Below are 18,939 nucleotides of genomic sequence, written 5' to 3'. Positions count from 1 at the left end.
TCAGTCTCTCCCAACCCCTCCCATCGCTTTCTGTCATTGAACCTCTCAGTGGCCACCGTGCTCTTTAGCCCGAATCCGGTTCGTATCCTTTCATCCCCCGGAACTGCGCCGGTTGCTATCATCAACGACGACTTCCGACCGGGTGAGACTGGGGTGCTCGGCATCGGAGCGAAATTGAATTAGGTTATAAATTATTACTCATTAACCTAGAAACTAGAACGCAAACGCGCCTCGTGCGCCTTCCGGGAAACCGGGGCTGGCAGGAGCCCATTTTCCAACCTGTTCCGATCGTCGTCGCTAGCAGAAGTGACAAGTTAAGTCCGACATTTTTGTTTTGTTTTGTTTGGTTTTTGCACTACCGTAGACCGAACTCCGTTTTGGAAGCTTTGAGCTTCTGGTTTGGAAGGATTGAAGTTTCGATGCCCGAAACCGTTTGCTAGCGGCAACCCATTACTTGCGCTTCCACTTGCGTTTCTACGTGTCTGTGCTGTTGTCTGCCAATGATGAAATGATAAATGAGATACGCCGTCGGAGGAAGATTGATTAGGGAATTATCGTCGTGCGGTGCATCGTGTTTGGGAGGCAAACTCGAACTCTTACTCATCGGTTAATAGTTTTCAAGTATTTTGCTTTTTTTGTACGATGCTGCTTCTTTGCTTCTTTCAGTAAATCTGCACAAGTTATTTATATCTTTTCATTTTCATTACAGTTTTCAGATGTAAAAGCGTGTGGGAATATTGAGAAGCCGTGTTGTATGCAAATTTCTGCTCGTGTTTTAGACGAATCGTTTTAGATTTCTGCCCACAATATCGATCGCCATTATTCTGTTTTATATTTACAGCTCATCACACACCACGGCCCCCACACAAAAATCAAGCCACGCAGAGGCCCCTCGGAGCACGGGAAAATAATTGATTCATGTTGGGTGAGTGTGTGTGTGTGTGTGTGTGTCCCTGCCAGCCAGCCTTCTCCATCTCTATTAACCTGGGCGCCGTTTCGAGCGCTTCGTTCACCTTCAAAATGGGGATTCGTTCATACGGCTGCCGCCAACTTCCGCCTACATCATCACAAATTTATAGACAATTGAGCAAATGGATTTTCCACAAGCTTCATGGGTTCCACATGTACACGTGGCAGCGGGGACAGGGAGTCTGGAGCTCACATTTGAACTGCCTCAATGCCAGCGTCATATAAACCGTACAACCGTACCGCCCATCACCGTTCGAGGCATACCTCGAGAGTCCAGCGCAAAACAGCATGTTTTTCATCGACTTCCGATGCTAACCGACTTCCGGTGGTGAAACGAGCCGAACATATGGATCCACGCGAAGCACCCATATGACCTCACCCACACGTTCACTCGGGCAACACTCTGCACACGTATGTGAGACCTGTATCGACTTTTTTGCTGTCGACTGTCGCCTTCTTTGAGCGTTTCTTTCTCTCTCTCTCTCTCTCTCTCTCTCTCTCTCTCTCTCTCTCGCTCTCTTTCTCTCTCACCTCTTTCACACTGTGTCTCGCCTACAAACCACCGTTCACGAACAAACAGGTAGAAAAGTAAACATTGTTCAAAGTGCAATACTGACGCCCACCCCATGTTGAGCGAAAGAGGTCGTGGGCGGGTGGTAAGGGTAGGTATCCTTTTCCGGTCCATGCCCGGCGGCCATCAACATCGAAGCTGCCCTGCTGATGGGTGATGTTGTTTTTGTTATTTGGCTGCCATTTTTATTCTGAAAAATAAACCATACCCACCCGGCCCGGTCACCCGGCGACCTTTTGGTCTCGCTTGCACGAAAAGTAGACAAAGTCTGAGCCGGTTTGTGAGTTCGTGAACGTGTGTATGTTTTTATTTTTATTTTTCACTGTTCTCCATGTAGCATACGGGTGACATTTTCCGGGAACAGCAGCTTCAACCAAACATAACACAGGAGAAACATTCCCGGCACATGGTTGATTGCTTTTTTCGTTGTGGTTGTGTCTCGGTCTGGAATAAAGTGTATATGTGGGTGCTTGAAATTGAACCGCTAAGGGCAGTTTTGAAGTTTTTGGTATGTTTTCTTAGGCTCAAGTTTTTTTTAATGTTTTACAATTGTGCATATTATGCTATGGCAATGTCTCCACCAGTTTTTTAATTGTGTTTTTGGTAATTGATCTAAGCAGTGCAAGACGCAACAATTTCCAATGAAACTCTACTGGTCGGTAGTTTGAATCCTTCCAACACGGGCATGTAACTTCACAGATACATTAATAAACATTATCGACCATTTACTATGACTCGCGTGAGCAAATTGTTCTGCACGGCTCGTAATTTAGGCGCTGGGCACGTTCCGGTGCTGCGCACGGCACTGGTCGAACGATTTTTCCCCCCACCGTTGTCGATAAGCTGGCACAGGCGACCGAACACGACCCAATTTCCGACGGCAATTCATTCTCAACCTCTCAACCACAAGCTCGTGCGTGCGTACAGTTGCTTCACGGGGCTTCGCGAGCTGAGGGCTTTTGTTTTTTTCTTTTCGACCAACAACCCGGAGGAAGCGGCAAGGGTCAATCGCCAGAAAGGTAGGTTGCAAGCATGGTTGGAATAATAAATCGAAGCTCCAGCACATCGCTTCGGGGGGAAAAACGCTTCCGCTGCAGGCACGATCGAAGAAGGGGACAGTGCGTTCCAACATTGCTGTACAGTGGTGACAGAAGGGAATGATAGTAGCTATCTTGCGAGAGATCCGAATGCACATTGCTCAGCTGGTTGTCTTGTACGAACGAAAAAAGGAGCACAAGCAATGGAACAGCCACAAAAAGAAACCATAAAACATCACCAACACTTTCGCAGGCACGCAACGCAATCCAAGTGGCACGCGTTCGTAACGAAAGCACATTACGTGCGATGAATTCTTGCAGGGGTCCGGTGCGGTCTTGGCAGGCGAACGAATCTTACGGCCGCAATCGAAACCGATTTCGAATGCCCGTGCCCGCACGCTTTTCAATAACGGTAGAGTTTGGGTTGCGATACATACGGTGGGAAGGCTGGGAGGATCGCTGCAGGTGTAGTAATGACCGAATTTTGCTTTAATTTTAAACACCAGCCGAAGTTCGAAGTACGTAAAAAATGAGTATGCTTATTGAATCACACACTTAATACTAATACACACTTTAATATTAATAATGTTAATGTAATGTAACGATCTACAGGTTCATGTTCTAAGCATTTCAAACTATGACCGTTTCAAAGTAAATATAAAAAATATCAAACTGGTCGAGATCGTAGCCACGGCAAAACAGTAACAAAAACCTCTCGAATCTATTACTTTGATTGGACTTAAATGTCATAAATTAAGAAAAAAAGATTATTTATTCAAAGACAGACTTTTTCATCGGTCAAAAATTGCAAACTCTGATATTTGCAACTAAAGCTATGCTCCCTCTAAAGACAGGAAGGTTCGGCAAAGCAAACATCACTCATGATTCCCTTTGTCAAAGGTCACCGATTTGGAAATGCGCTATCGTATTGTTTACCTGTAGAACCGTGAACTTTGAACTTTGTGAAGCGTTTAAAAAAAGTTCGTAAAAGCAAATAAAAACTTTCGCCTTCAATCATGCAAGCAGAACTGTGGCATACAGTTTACATCCGCTACGTCCCACAATCAGCATAACATCGTGGGTAACAGTGCAAGCAATAGTGGATAAAATCCAAATATCAGCGCCAAACCACCGGACACACACGTTATGGCAGTCGTGATGTCACGAGCCTTTTGGACATCTGGTTCAAGTTAAATCATTTTCCCTGAAAGAATCCTTGAGCAGAGAGCTGACGATAAATCAAAACAGTCCAATGGGACCGTATCGTGATTGTTCCAATAAGATTGAATTAGTTCATCCCAGCATGGTAAGCATTTGATAAATTCGCGAGAAAATGAGAATTAAAAACATTCGATTGGTGTTTCTGGACTACATACATGCGATAAGTCAAATGCAAATGATTTATAAAATATTCTAAAAACCTACGATTTCTTTTCTTCCACTTTACAGTTGCCTCATACATCACATTAATGTACACAAAAATCACACATTGCAATAAGCCCCAAAATGACGGTGGGTTGAACCATCACTCATACTACGCGCTAACGATGCATGTTGAATGAAGGCACTAAATCGATACTGACATTAAGTATGATGCCTCTTGTCCAAACACACACCCATAATGTATCAACGTATAGGGCAGCCAGCTGCAACGTGCAGCGTGTGCAACCGGCAAGCAACAATATTGAATTTTACTCGATTTTTTCACCCCGCTTCGACCTCGTTTCGAAAGCAAGGGGTTTTCCGTTATCTCCCGAGCGCCTACATTGAAATGGTCGGAAGGGAAACGCTAGCATATGTTGCATGAACACTCTTATACATATTCACACACGCCCACACACACCGACACACATACACATTTCACTGTACAACCAATCAAGGCCAGCTTTATTTCGTACAACATTTCCCAGTGCAATGCGGCTTGATTTGAATCACCACCACCATCAACTCCATCCTCGATGGAGCCATTTCGGGCGGTATGGTATTTTATTTTGTTGCATTTAGGGAAGCTAAAATCCATTCGCTACACTCAATTAGAGTGATTGAGTGAATGATGGTCGATCCTTCGGTCGATGTGTTGGATTGGTGTTAGAATCGTTCATCGAAAAGCTCAACCATCTTCGAGTTACGTGTCGTTTTTATCGTGTTCTTGTGTACCGAACACTTCAGTGCGAATATTGGTGGGAGCGAACCATATGGGGTGAAGGGTTCTGTACTTATAGTTTTATATTGTGCTATCGTTATGACGCATGTATTTGTTTTAATGTGCGGCAATTGAGGATGTGGAAACGCAAAGCAAAATACAAGAATCAATAAAGAATTGGAATGATTAACGACCACCGTTGGGTTGTTGCAATCCGGTAGGAGAAAAAAAACAACCCTTGTTTTCTAAAAGCTTTTTCCTTGCCAAAAACTCTGCACCATCATACAGCTTTGTTTGTGCTTTCCATCTTTACGTGAGGATAACAATCGCAAACATGTAATTTATTATTATTTTTACGACAATGTCCATCGACTTGCCCGTCGAGTGGTAGTCGTAATTTTCCATATTGCTTTACGAGTAGGCTAGGACTAAGCATTTAGTAGATGTTCCATCGAAAATATTATCAACAGCAAACACCAGCGGTATTTGTTATTCTTCTCAAAGCACATTCTTATTCCTCTACTTTGCCCTACCGTTTACGATCTACGTGATCACGCCGATCTTATTGAAGCTTATCAGATCTATTTTATCACATAACTCGCAAAAAAAGTTATACGTGAAGGTGGGAATATGGGTAGGAATCGATTCACTTCCAACTTTGTTGAAGCCGACCGGTCTATCGATTACATTAGTCCTATGCTAGGTTGTATTGATTGCAAAACAACAACAACAAAAACACAACTGCCAACAGAAACAGATACAATTTAACAAATATTTGTTCTCATCACAAACCTTTGCGATCGTAAACATTGTTTTCCATTCGACTCTCTCAACGGCAATTCAACCCCAAACGGCCAGTGCACGCCACGGTATCGCTACAAACTTGCACAGCGGTGGTGGCCTATTATACGGATGTGTGTAGCGATTGTTATGCGATCGAAAATGAGCAAATAAAAGTGTTCCTGGTCCGTTCAGTCACAGCCCACCCACTCCCCGCAATCCACCGGGAGCTATCGGGTCACTGTACACCCTCCCAACCCGACAGAACGGTTGTCGTAAAGTTGAACAATTTCCTCCGTCCCTGATAGGACTCGGTAGGGTTGTGGGAACGGGAGAGGAGTACCAGATGGCGTGCTAGAAAAGTGTAATGGGCATAGATGAGTGCAGTCGTTTCCGGAGCATGGGAAGACTTCCGGAGTTGTTTTATGAATTGTTTTATTGATGCACTACAGACCGTAGCCCTGAGCTGGTTAATAGCTTGACAGGACTTATGCAAGTGCGAGAATGGCGTGTGCCCGCAGCAGCCTGGATTAAAATAATACCATGTAATGTCTGGAAAAGGCTCTCCTGATATAAGTGTCCTAAACGTTTAAAAGACATTTCAAGGTTTAAAGCTTTTGATAAATGGTTGATTAATTTATCTTATTGGATATAATTATTTTACTTAATTATTATTTCTTTGCTACTTATTGTGAACAGTCAGATAAGTGAGTAAGTATTCGTTTTAATTGATCCAGCCTTCACAATAACCCATTTGCGTACAAACGCATTAATGGTTTCAGTTGTCGATTACGCAATAAGATAATTGTGAAAAGTTTTGTTCCGTTCCGTACCAAGTAACAAAAACGCATGAATAATTAAAAAATGAGCATTATCGAAAGGCCGTGCCTTGATTTGGACAAATGGTGATTCCCTTTTCCTTCCTCAAATTACTGCAATTAGAAAGACAGCTTAAGCGGAACAGCTATTACCGGGTCTGTCACAACGCTTGCAGCACTTCAAACCACGGGCAAAGGGGTTTCGTGCACTTAAGCTCTTCCGTTATCGATCGATTGATACCGGTGTTCGATACTGCAAAACCTATGTTACAGGCTGGCACTATAACATACTGCATACTTACAGCGCTGCTTATGGTATATACCCTCAGCGCTACCCACAACGTTCAACACCTCAAGGGAGAAGTGGAAGGCATGAGGCGTTGAGCAAGATATCTGCAACGGCTGTAGTTGTCGACGGCATCGCGTGTAGCACATCCGATTAAAGGATTTTGGCCACCACCAGGATTGGCTTCGATGGTTCGTGACAACGTTCTGTGATTTCGTGATTGTTCGAAAGCGATTGATTTGTGGGGATAAAAGCATAACACGCTATTACCAGCATTGCCTCCCTGACATACACTTCCATTTGCGGAAACTTTAATTACCAATACCACCACCACCACCACAGAGTATATGTTTGTCATTAATCCCGCACTTCAGGCATGGTAAAGCGTGATGTTAGCCTCACTACTTAGAAAGCAAATGGGAAGCGTCGGCATCCCACGGTCAGTAAAGTGTTTTGATTTGAAATATTGCCGCACTTGCAAGTGTGCAGTTGTTGAATGCGAACTTTCCTTCGGCTGTAATCCATCGAAACCTTGCAAATGAAGGATGTAAACGTTGAGCTGATATTTATTGTCCACCCTTCAAATCAAGCCGCTTTTGGATTAAAGGATAAGCGATGGATTTGACGGAGACTCACAGACGACTCGGCAAGGAATGAACCATTGCAAACAGCAAGGTATGGGTGGTTTAACTTTCTACTGTTTTAGTTAAGCTTTTCTCAAAACTGAGTGAGTAGGTATTAAAATAAAAATGATTTCAGGAAAAATGTTGTACACTCGATTAAAACATTGTTAGAAATATAAAACACTAAACAAATTAACCTTATATAGAAAACATAGAACGAGTTATGTATTCTAGAACTATTCAATATTTTTTATTCTCTTTTACTAAAACAATAAAAATTCGAAACTTTGTTGTTATTCGAACCCTCATAGAAGTTTCTTCTTTCACCAGTCTGATTCGAGCAATCCGTAGAAAATAAAAACGTTCCACGCTACAAACACAACCGATTCCGATTTTCCTTGTATCTGCTTCCTTGTGTCTCCCCCTAAAGAATCGACTTTCCCTCTGCCTTGCCCCTACACTCTTCTCAAACGATAGCCAGTGTTTATTGAATAGTTTATGTGTTTCATAATTTTCATTATTGTAATAGGTGATGGGTGGAAAAGGACATCCGCGCAATAAAAGGAACAAAAGCCTTCTGGACAAATGGATTTGGCACACGGCCACACACTCGCTCCGACGCCCCGAAGGGAGGAGTGTTTGGTGGTGATGATTTTACCATTGCTGTCAAAACCATTAAAAGCGCCATAATGTTGGTGGATAAAATCATCTCTCCGTGGTGGTCCGTGGTACGGTAACACGCCGCAACATGGCGTAAGATTTGCTTCACAGCTTTGAACAAGCAGGAGAAGAAGAATATCCGAACCCCCGGCATCCTATTCGAAAGAAAGCATCCTATTGCTCCCCCGAGAGACGCGGCCGGAAAATGTTCCGTCTATTTTAGGGTCAGCTGAAGCGTTTGCACTTGCTTCGGTCGCCTGGTCAGCATACAGAACAGCCTATTGTGTTGTCGGGGACTGCGATGGAGTGTGGGGTATTGAGCTTTTCTCTCGAGCCGTCTTCAGAGCCCATGTGTAGCGTACGTCTTCCAAGAACATTTTCCGCATTTTGGATTATTTTAGTCCTCCGGTCCTCCGGCTGTGGCTTACAATAATGGGACGCAGCAAAAGAACCCCAAAAAAACCCGCAGCCACAAAATTGTACAGACAGTTCTTGCAAACCTGACGGCATTCGGTCGCTCGTTCGTGAATATCATTTCAAACTCATGCCCTTGTCCTCTTTCGGCCTCCGGAGAAAGGTACCATCAAGCTCTGGCACATGGTGGAATGTGCTGGGGCGCGACCAAAACGAAACACATTTGCCTTTGAGCGAGCACAAAGAATGGAGAGCGCAGGGGAGAGTGGAGAGGGGAGAGCTGTTCCAGCCACCAGGAGACACAAGGACCGTACCGAACCGTATCAGACATTTTGCTCACGTTTGGTAATATATCAGAAATTTATCATCTCCATACCACCACACTGCTGTGCCCGACCGCTGCGCTCCAAAGCAAATCCTTGGGCAGGTCGAAGAAGCGCCGGCGGGTAGGCGGCCGAAATGGCCGACGCATAGCGGCCAAAGTTTTTACCCATGTTTTGTGCTCGTTCCAGATCAAAGCTAGCGCTTGGCGGGAGTCGAAGGCTTGAAACAAAAGGAAGTAGATACATAAGGAAAGGTGCAGATTGCTTCGACGCAAGAACACTGTAGAGGGAAACGTACGTATGACTATGGAAAAGCGTAACGGGCTTTCTTTATCTTTGGCCCGTCTTCCGCGGGCGTTTTCCTTTCATTTAATGTTGTGGCTATCGTCCACTTCGTCCATTTCGATATCTTTTCTTATGGTCTCTCTCTCTCGCTCCATCAATACCCTCTCTTAACCAGTTTCCTTCTGCTGTGGCACAATTCACGGGACCGAACCGAAAAGAAGGACAGTCGACCGGGCTCGCTCCATTACAGAAGTGTAGAACAACTCACATTAGACCATCGCAGCAATGTCCTATAACCATAAGGTAACATATTACGATCACAGATATGATTTTCCTTCCAGCAGTGCCATCATCATTTCCTAAAACTCGCCCTATTGACTAAATATAGATCTAGCTTCGAAGTTGGTCGAGCTTCACTACCGGGTTCCGGGGTTTCGGGTCCTTTTCCGAACAACACCGGGAACGGAAAGACGACACACCATTGAACGGATTGAAAATCGATGTCGCGGCTGTCGAGGTAGCGATTTTTCCCGCAGGCTTCGTACCAGTACAGGGTGTCGTGTTGTCGTGCTCTCTCGCTCTCGTGGTGCAAGCAAGCGAAGGCAAGAAGGAGAATAAATGTGACGGTGATACAATATATCTTTCAGCCCCGTGCAGTCTCCTCCGGAACCTGCACCGGAAGGTGGGAGGCATTTGGCAAAGGCGGCTTTGCAGCAGAGCGGCCGCCTTGCACGAGCAAATGTATCCAAACAGCAGGGAAAACACACACACACAAAGGAAGGGAAAATGATTCACCGAAATCGAGTGTGTGAAAAGGAAATAAAAATAAACCCCCGTTATCCTTGCTGTTTCGTTTCCTGTTCTACCGCCCGGCTAAAGGAATGCTCACGAAAATCCAACGAAAATCCTTCCCACTACTCGGCAGGATACTTTATAGATGTAGCAGTGTATGTGTGGGCAAATTCTTGTATTCTCGGTGCTTTTTTTTAAGCCACGGCAAAATACAGTTTCATCTGATGTAGCTCTAAATTTTTGGCACCACTCTTGTTTTCCATTCGACCGAACCTTCAGCCTACCTGCCAGTGGGAAACCGGTTCGGGAAAATGGACGAACCTTGCCCGATTTAAGACGGGAATTTATAGTTGCACGAATTAACGTAAACGACCGGCACTTTAGTCGATGAAAGGGATGTGCCGAAATACCGTAAGTGCGGGCCTACATGGGTGTGTGTGTGTGTATGTGAGTGTATGTTTTCTTGTCTTCTTTTCCACTGTTGTTATTTATCTCATACCATCGTTAGGGGATTTTTTCAAATATTTTTTTTAGCAAAATCCCCCGGCTTAATGCTACTACTACGGTCACTATGTAAAACGCTTTGCTGTCCAACTTTTGAAAAATGAACAGCATACTGGATACATCTCGGGCCCGTTCCGGACATTCACGAAGGAGAGCGGATGGTTACGCAAATATTTCATCCTTCTTGCTACTGCTGCTGCTGCTAGAAGCTGAATATGGTGCAACTAGCCGAGCTGCACGGAAGAAGAAACTGATCAGCACGGATATGGGGCGCTCGCGCGCGCTCTATTCATGCTCCAGTTCCCTGAGGCGTTTTAATCTTTGCTCTTTGAGCGGACGGAAAGCTGGACACGTTCAGAGCGGAAAGAAGAACGGGCGGGTGGTTGAAAAGAAGGCCATAATCATCCTTGGACCGTTGCCCGCCAGCGGCGACGCTTCAAAAGGAAGCTCAAATCGATGATCGATGAGATGCATTTTCGTGTGAGGTGGTGTTTCTTCTTCAGTTGAAGTGTAATCGAAACAGCTTCGTGGAGGATAGCAAAAATAACGGGGAAAGGCGGAGGTCGTTCAGGATTGATAGGCCATCGATGGCTGGATTCGATGCTTATTGTGTGCAAACCGAACCTCTATTGGGGGTCCATGATTGAGTGATTTTATGCAACATTTGATTCACTATATTAACACATATTGTGTGTGAATCGGTCAGCTTGAAAAAGTGAAAAAAACTATTTCACACTCAATATTTCAAAATTATATGCAGAAATAATGGTTCGATGTTAGTATTATGTTAAATTCTCATTTAAATACCTCTTTAATATATAGCGAATCGAGAAAAGACTTGACAGTAACATTTAAACCTCTTTTATTTAATTGACAAAGTCTATTGGTGTTCGCTACCAATATTTACTGTTTATTCAATGCATTCGTGAGAAATCTTACTGAGCAATAAAAAAATAAAACTAGTATCAATTCATGCTTTAAGCAATCCTCTAAAAGACTTGCTAGTATATTGGTATGGCAGAAACCCCCTTTTTTAATTCAAGCTTAATAATTAAACAAAGCATCGAAATCGAAACTATTCACAACTTGTTTGCCTCTTTTACTCACTCATATTCCTGCTTTCTTCGTCTTATTAAACTCACGTTCCGACCGCTGTTCAAGCAACGTTCGCTACAGACTGGTGTGATTTTTATCACACCGGTAGCCGCATATTAAATACTGATTTTAATAAATCATCAGCGAATTAACGTTGAGGCCCACGTTTGAGTTTGAAGGGTTCATTTGCTTCACCCGCCGTTGTACCTGCTTTCCATAGTTAATTTTCGTGCCCAATGTATTCGTTTGTGAGCAAAAACAGCCACAAATGCAAAGCATCACAACATCGGCATCGTATTTCACTACCCCAAGCCTTTTGCTCTCTCTCTCTCTCTCTCGCACTCCTTCTCACACAAATGCTGTGTTTTTAATCGATACGCTAAATTGAGGTTAATTATTTATACATGAATAATAGCACAGATCGCGAGTGGTGTGTGCAAAAACGTAAGAAAAAATAAAAAGACCCAACAATATTAAATATCGCCAATATGGCACCGGCACAGCGATGTGATGGAGTCCTGCCCGGCACGAAAAGAAAGGTCACAAAAAGGGGAACGCAAAAAATCAACGGTCGAGTTTAATTAAAATTTTAATCAACGCGAACCAGTGGAAGATTCCGCAAAACTGATTGCTCCGGCACTGGCCCATTTAAAACTGCATAGTAAATGGAAATACTATTTAAGCTTCTTTTTTTTAAATAATGGTATGATTTTTTTCTTTCTAAACAATACACACATTCATCTCGCATCGAATGCACCATGGTCCTAGCTTATCGTCGAAATTCCTATAAACCCGTGCGTTTAATTAGAGCGTAAATTCAGCTCCGCTCAACAAAACATTCAAGCGTCAACTGCAGCACACGTTGCCCTAGTTTATATGAAAGTCACCCTGCTGTAAGAGTTATCCCCCTTGCTCGCTGTCCCGCAATCCCTGGGTGAAATAATTCTAGGTGGTAAAAATAAAAATATTACCAGCCAATTCCGTGCCTGCGACCCGTAGGCTTCGTTTGCAATTTTTTCCACCCGAACGAACCGATCCGTTTTGTCTGGATTGACAGAGAGCAAGAGCGTGCGGCACTGTAGACATGGACGGGCCCCACGGGGTGGCTCAATCGTCACCGAAGCGAATGAAATATTCATCGCACACATCGATTTCAGTCAACCGGTCCCAAAACGGAAGCAGTGTGTGAGTGTGTTCCCAAGAGCAAGGGCGGAAGCCAGTAAGCGCGTGTGTGAGTGCGGCGGTCGACGATAGGCGTTCGAAGAGGACAAGCGTCGTCGCTGGCTTTGATGCTGACGGGCCGTGTAAAAATTGCTCCGCCAGGCAAGCTTTACCAGCAAACGAAGCAAAATGCCGAAGTGCCTTGCAGGAGCTTAGGATTGGGGATTATTATACGCCTCTGATCCTTTCTCTCCCGTCCCGAAGTGTTTCGGTTGCCGTGGTGTGAGGCGGTGGTTGCATACGCGTAGCGACAGGAGGGATGTTTTCCTCTGATCACGTAATTTCTTCGAAAAAAAAACGATGCGCAAACTGGCCAACGTTTTGCGCCGAGAATTGGTAGTAAATCGGCATTGAAATGGTGAAATGACTGGGGTTTTGTGGTGCTTTCTTTTGATGTGTTCTCTACAAATAGTTTTTAAGCATTCTGAAAACAGGATATACAACACAGTAAGGCAAAATGAGCTTTTTCATGAGATTGTATTACTGACATCAAAAATAGCATTGTGTCATATCCCTACTAGCGCTGAAGCGAAGGGAAAGCATCGTAAAAGCAGTGGAAGGACCAGTGCAAACATGGCACACGCATTGCGGTAAGTATCAATTAACAACCTTTTCCCACCGCACAACACTGATTGTGTCAGAAGAGGGGAGGGTTTCCTTTTTTCCTTCTTAACTACTACACCTTTCCACCACCGAGGGGAATGCTTCCATTTGGTTTCGTGCATTTCGAGCCCACTATATACCACCGCGGGCAGAAAATAGCTCAACGAAGAAGCGAAATAAAAACAAACCCCTCTAGTGTGATAATAGAAACTGAAAGGAATCACGCTTCACTGGTACAAAGGAAACCAAAGCAATGGTTCAGTGGTGTTTGCATCCAGGTACAAGCTTATTACGGTTGTTAGCATTCACCCCAGCGTTTGTGGGCCAGCAAGATGGACACACAACTGCCGGTGGTTGATGCAAAGGTGGTGCCAACCGACAAACCAGGATGCTATTCAAAAGTGGCACCAAAAGCTTGCATATCATTGCAATTTCGTTAGCTTTTAATTGCCTCCGGCGCTGACCATGTCAAGGAGCTCTTAGCATGTCGTTTGTCTAGATTGTTGAGCAATCGGCACGTTCGAAATGAATTGTATAAAAACACAATTCATCGGGCAGTTGGGCTTGCGGAGCGCAGAGCCTACATGGCAAGTTTGCTTTTGTGTTAGGTTGTGGTAGCCACACAAATGCACTCTAACCCCTCCAGTCAATTATACAATCCAATTACCAGAACGCTAAACAACTCGGTATTATAGCATCATTTAACAGATTACAACCTCAGCTGAAGACGCTCTCCGAACAAATCGACCGAGCGGCTATGTACACATAGCGAGGGACACGAGAAACAAGTTTTAATCGAACCCATTTACTATCCGTTAATGGTGCAGCTAAACCATGCTGGACCATGCTTGTTTTAACAAGATGGCAATCTCACTCTCCTAGCACACTATTTCAACAGCTCAAACTGTTGGTTGAACCACATGACGCTGACGGTTCGGGAAACGGACGCTCGCACATCTGCTTCATCTGTCCCGTTCGTGGAAGTGATAGAAATGGGCGTTGCACTTCGCTTAATACAATCAACCGTAAAATTTCCTGCTCTCACCGTGTGGCCTTGGAATGTCTGCAACAAAAAACACCAAACACAACACAATCTCTAACCCGAACGAGTGGATGGGCGATAGCTTTGTGTGAGTGAGCATGCGTTCCATTTTGGGCTTAGCGCAGCAGTTCCGGCTGGTTTAATGTATCGGTGTACGGTTCGCTCTCATTTGCGAGTATTGCTGATGCTGCTATTGCTGCATCACCGTTGCTATGGAGGGACGCAAGAAAGAGCAATTTTGGGAAAGACCTTTCGAGCTGGCATAATAGTAGCCCCGTTGGTGAGCTGCAGTGCGGAAATGGCCCAGCGGTTAACAGCAGTATTTAATTGCAGCACGCAAGGACGGTACTCGGTTACTCGGCCTGTTGAGCGAATGCAAAAGCTTTTGAAAGTGGGGGATGGTTTTAGCCGCACGATAAAAACGGTTCACATGCCAACACAAGCAACACAATAGGCAGATAGTGGTAGAATCGTTTTAGAGTGTTAACCGACAACTCGGCCATTTATGCCGAGCTACCACTATTAGTAGAATTAAATTGGGATCAACAAACAAACAAAAAACTGGATTTCGATATAGCTAACCTTCCACAAAAGTATTGTTTGCATCAACTACAGCTTATATTATTCTATAAAAGAGGGGTTTAACAATACTAGTCAGCTTTTTTAAATAGAGTTTGATAGTTGACGGCTGTAAACAGTTCAACTTTACATACAAAACTACACGCCAAAGCTCAGATTGTCAGTCTAAATTATGCCAGCCTGAAAACAGTAAACAAACGCCGATTCGTGGCAGGTTCGATCAGGTTAGCTCAGCGGTCGGCAAAATTTGTAACCGAAAAAGCCAAATGTTACAAAAATATTCGTAGAGTTTTCCGTAAACAGTCAAATAGATAAACCCAAAGCAAACAGGTGTGAGAGTTCTAGGTAATCTATGAACGATTAAGAACCGGCATCTCGAAATCAAAGAGCCGCATGCAACTCGCAAGCCGTACTTTGCCGATCGCTGGGATAGCTCATCTTGATGTATGTGTCAAAGCTATTAATTGTTTGGATCAAACAGAATCATTTCTAACAAAGCAAAAGTAATCGAAACGATTTTAAAATGCACAAAATTGTCTAATGGATATAATCCGTAGACGTAGTCAGGTCACAGTTGCTACCCAAAATAAGTCATGAGAAGGAACGTAACTCTGGAGTACATAAAAAAACATTAAACTTCTAGGTGATAACCATAAATTACGTAACATAAAAATGATTTTTTATGGTCTGCTTGGTTAAAAATTTCCAACAGAAAAAAAACAATATCACACAAACGAATGACGTGAATGAACTAATGTGACCCCAAAAAAATCGAGAACGGTGTGTGTGCCCCTCGCCTAATCGGTAACTGTGCAGAAACTTTTGCTCACAATGCAACACTACATTGGCAGCAGTCCATAATCCGCGCTGGAGTAACTACATTGCGTTCCATTAGGTTGCGGCCGGAAACACTGGTATGACATATTTACATGACCCCTTCTTAAGTTGGTCTGCTTCAAGGTAGTAGAACCAATGGTAGTCCACTTGTGCTCGAAGCCGTCTCTCTGGCTCTGGTGCTATTTTAGCACATACAGCGACGGTGTAGCCTCCACCACCGTGGGTAAGGTTCATAAACTGTGTGCTTGAAGGCAATGGCATCCAAACCAGTTGCTTGCACCAAACCCCAAAACCGAAGCAAAGGGTAAATCTAAAGTAATGTTTTGCAAACCGTATTACCGTGCTGTAACATTACTGTTACACCCATTACGATCCTAGAGCTTACCGGTTCACCCTCCGGGCCATTAGGGTGGCGGTCGTGATGAAATTCTTCGCTGTACCGACGGAAGTAATTTCCCTCTGCGCACCCACCAGTTGGGTCGTTCCGTGCCGTGTTTTCCTTGCCTTTTCTGCCAAAAGTTAACCACAGCCAAGGCACGGCAGCCAAAAACTAAGTAGACGCAGCGAGCAAGCAAAAATAATCATAAACGCCAACCAAGAAGGCAGAGCTTCCCTCACGACGGGAAGAAATTCGCCAACCTCTTCACCGGAGCAAACTGGACACAAAATCCGGGTGGACCCCGTAAACCACTCCCGGGGCGTGTAAAAAAAACACGAGATTGAGGTGGGGGTAAATAGACTGGTAAACTAAAGCAAATATAAAAAAAAAATCACGAGCAAGAGTATAACCTACGCAAAAGAAAAGCAGCTTTTTGTAATAATGTTTGTTTACTTTGTTCCGTTTCGATTTCCCACAACCCCAATGGGGAAAACAAGGGACACTGCTCCCTCGCTGGACGGGCCAGTATGGGTGGGTTGTGTCGTTCTTGTAAAACCACAAAGCCACAAAGCAAAGGAGAAGCAGCGCGGAAAGAGGATGCCAGATTTCATTCGCCAAACCGTGACCGTACGGGGACGGTGGGAATACCTCCGGCCACGAGCCAACTCACCTGAACCCAACTTGCTAGTTGTGTTGGTGTATTTCTTCTTTGCCCGCACTGACAGCAACCCCACCGGAACTTGTTCACATTCACGTGAAGACCGGAGAGAGCCTCCAAAAAGGCTCTCAATTTTCCCTTTTTGCTTTTTCTCGCTCTCTCGTACGTTCTCTTTTGTAGGGTTGATCTCTTCAGGTTTTTGTTCTGCTCTTGGGGATTGGAAAGGAAAATCTGCTCTGGGTGAGCATACTTCGCACCCAGTATGGTCGACGCGTGTGTTGGACTGTTTTGTAGTCATTCCAGCTCACGCACACAGAGCTAAAATCGGTGTTTTTTGTATCTTTATGGAATTTTCCAACGCTATTCGAACTAAACTCTATGGGTGCTTGGTTTGATGCTTACAGTGATATGCCGTAGCACACAGTCAAGTTATGCTGATGCTCTCGCACACTTGTACAACCCAACTTCCCCATGTGTGAGTGTGCTTCGTGTCGTACAGGAAAGGTGCTTGCGCTGCTGCTGTTTCTGTACGACGTTACCCGTCACCATGCAAGGAGTGTGTGTGTGTGTATATGTGTCGTATACTTTTATTGTTGTTAGTAGATTCGCAACAAAACTTACTCAATAGACTCACTGCGTGTGTGTGCGTGTCTGTCCTTCTGTATCTCTCCTTCTCTCCTTCTCAATCTCTCTCACTCTCTCTCTCTCGTAACGCTTGCTTCCGTAGGCGCACCGACGGAAAGCTCTCACGTGAGCAGTGCTCGGGCTGAAAGGTAAGTTTGGCCGTTCTGCCCTGACCATTCACGGCCTGGATGGTTTTCCTTTCACTCCCGCCTCCTCTCCTCTCTGCTTCGCACTGTTAACTCTCACCCACTACTACTCGCTGCCCTTCCCCACGTCACTCCACTGTCCCAGCTACGGAAACGTGACGTAGGGAAAATTCAAGATGGCGCACGTTTCTACGATGGTCACCTGTGTGTGCGTTCGAATTTTCTTCTCATTTTATATCGTTTTTCACACGACCATCGGCCACGGTGCGCACCATCTGCTTAGCACGGTATGGTGATGGGTTTTCGATTCAACAAGCCATATATCCACACTTGCGCTCCCTTTGCTTTCGTTGCCGTCGGACATGCCAGACCAGCATGGACAGCGCTGCTTCCCTTGCACCAAAAGGTTGGCGTGCGGGTACTACGCGATCGGTGTGGGGAGTTACACTTTCTACAGCAGCACTACTCACAACGCCGATCGAAAGAATGTGTGCCCAGATGCAACAGCATACGGATACGGGGAAATCGAACACGAAAACAGGTTTGTGGTGAGATTTTCCGGACGTTTAGCGTATCACTTCACTGGCAGGAAAGCACTGGCCGCAACATTCTGCCTTCCGGTTGCAAACGCATTCACTAGCAGACGGCAGCTGCTAAACCGTACGGTGAAACCATTGTGATACCGCTGGAGGGCTTTCTCTCGCGCGTTATGGAAGGTCAAATCTAGACTGGTATCGTAAACCGCCAGTAAGAGAGATAGTAGTGGCCCTTGCTCCAGAATCGGTACACGCCACGGATACACGGGTAGCTTTTCCTGCCGAAGCGAGCGATACCGCACTCACACCGCTTCGTCGAGCGTGTGTGTGTCGGTGTGTGGATGAAATACAGCGGACCTAACTCGTGTAACACACAAACACACAACCAAGCCCGTTGCCGTTAGACGAGAACGTACGAGTGATGGAGAACACAGAGCTACAGAGAAAATGAGTTACGCTGAGAGCATCACACCACCACTGCCAACATGCTCGTCTGTATGGGTGTGTGTACATGTGTACTAAGAAAAGCTTACGCGTTGAGTTATCTTCATGTTGCTTTGTGTCTGTATTGTTCACTCACGAGCGATGGAGACGCACGGTGAAGCTGAGTGGTCAACATTGTTCCGTGCGTTCCCATGTCGCTCTCCTGCGACTGCGGCAAGAAGCTTTTCATTCAACTTTTCACACCATACAGTGCGAGGCGTTAGACGAAACGTGAGAGACAGTGCGCGAGTGACAGAGAGAGAGAGAGAGAGAGAGAGAGAGAGAGTGAGAGCTAGAGACAGTGCAAATGAGCGTTGTGGCGGTGCTGTTTGTGTATCGCTTAGCCGTACGTTAGCCCGGCCGTACTTGTCGGAAGGTACCCCTCGTGTCAAGTGTGTCAATCGCCAAAAACTGTTTTCAACCGCACTCACTCGTGCAGGTTAAGCATGGAGAGTAAGTGTGTGTCTGTGTGAGAGGGAGGAAGGCGGGTTGGTTTTATGAGCAGTATTAATTGATTTTTGCGTTTAGCAG

At 44.9% G+C, this 18,939-nt stretch overlaps 1 protein-coding gene across 9 annotated transcripts in view; it reads right to left on the bottom strand.

Annotated features, from left to right (window-relative positions):
• Positions 1-18,939, bottom strand: part of LOC120951232 (peripheral-type benzodiazepine receptor-associated protein 1) — an 89,195-nt gene that overhangs the window by 65,330 nt on the left and 4,926 nt on the right. The window contains exon 1 of one of the 9 annotated variants that reach the window (XM_049606112.1): positions 17,241-18,171. The exons of the other annotated variants lie outside the window; for them this stretch is intronic. The gene's annotated coding sequence lies outside the window, so the exon portion shown is untranslated. Of the gene's footprint in view, positions 1-17,240; positions 18,172-18,939 lie in introns of those variants that run through there. 9 annotated transcript variants of the gene reach the window in all.

Source organism: Anopheles coluzzii, chromosome 2, assembly GCF_943734685.1.
Source record: "Anopheles coluzzii chromosome 2, AcolN3, whole genome shotgun sequence".
NCBI classification, from domain to species: Eukaryota; Metazoa; Arthropoda; class Insecta; order Diptera; family Culicidae; genus Anopheles; species Anopheles coluzzii.
The sequence above is the reverse complement of the archived record's forward strand: the minus strand, read 5'-3'. Positions and strand labels throughout refer to the sequence as shown.